General features: G+C 41.1%; 1 non-coding gene across 1 annotated transcript; it reads right to left on the reverse strand.

The window, feature by feature from the left end:
• Positions 1–158: 158 nt before the first annotated feature.
• Positions 159–262, reverse strand: LOC127742818 (small nucleolar RNA R71). The gene has a single exon (XR_008004209.1). It is a non-coding gene; the product is annotated as a small nucleolar RNA R71 (small nucleolar RNA).
• Between the last annotated feature and the right edge of the window lie 826 nt (positions 263–1,088).

Below are 1,088 nucleotides of genomic sequence, written 5' to 3' on the forward strand. Positions count from 1 at the left end.
GAGTAGATCCTGAAGTCTACAGGCTCATGCTTTTCCCTTTTGCTGTAAGAGACAGAGCTAGAACATGGTTGGACTCACAACCTAAAGATAGCCTGGACTCTTGGGATAAGCTGGTCACGGCCTTCTTGGCTAAGTTCTTCCCTCCTTAAAAGCTGAGCAAGCTTAGAGTGGATGTTCAGACCTTCAAACAGAAAGATGGTGAATCCCTCTATGAAGCTTGGGAAAGATACAAGCAGATGACCAAAAGGTGTCCTTCTAACATGCTCTCAGAGTGAACCATTCTGGATATATTCTATTATGGTCTATCTGAATTCTCTAAGATGTCATTGGACCATTCTGCAGGTGGATCCATTTACCTAAAGAAAATGCCTGCAGAAGCTCAAGAACTTATTAACATGGTTGCAAATAATCAATTCATGTACACTTCTAAGAGGAATTCTGTGAATAATGGGAAGCCTCAGAGGAAGGGAGTTCTTGAGATTGATGCTCTGAATGCCATATTGGCTTAGAACAAAATGTTGACTCAGCAAGTCAACATGAATTCTCAAAGTCTGAATGGATGGTAAAATGCATCCAACAGTACTAAAGAAGCATCTTCTGAAGAAGAAGCTTATGATCCTGAGAATCCTACAATGGCAGAGGTAAATTACATGGGTGAACCCTATCAAAACACCTATAATTACTCATGGAGAAATCATCCAAATTTCTCATGGAAGGATCAAAAAAGGCCTCAACAAGGCTTTAATAATGGTGGAAGAAACAGGCTTAGCAATTGCAAGCCTTTTCCATCATCTTCTTAGCAACAGACAGAGAATTCTGAACAGAGCCCCTCTAGCTTAGCGAACATAGTCTCTGATCTGTCTAAGGCCACTTTAAGTTTCATGAGTGAAACAAGGTCCTCCATTATAAATTTGGAGGTACAAGTGGGCCAGCAAAGTAAGAAAATCACTGAAACTCCTCCTAATACTCTCCCAAGCAATACTGAAGAGAATCCAAAAAGAGAGTGCAAGGCCATTGACATAATCAAAATGGCTGAACCTAGAGAGGAAGAGGAAGACGTGAATCCCAATGAGGAAGACCTCATGGGA

The sequence above is a fragment of the Arachis duranensis genome, chromosome 1 (assembly GCF_000817695.3).
Source record: "Arachis duranensis cultivar V14167 chromosome 1, aradu.V14167.gnm2.J7QH, whole genome shotgun sequence".
NCBI lineage: Eukaryota > Viridiplantae > Streptophyta > Magnoliopsida > Fabales > Fabaceae > Arachis > Arachis duranensis.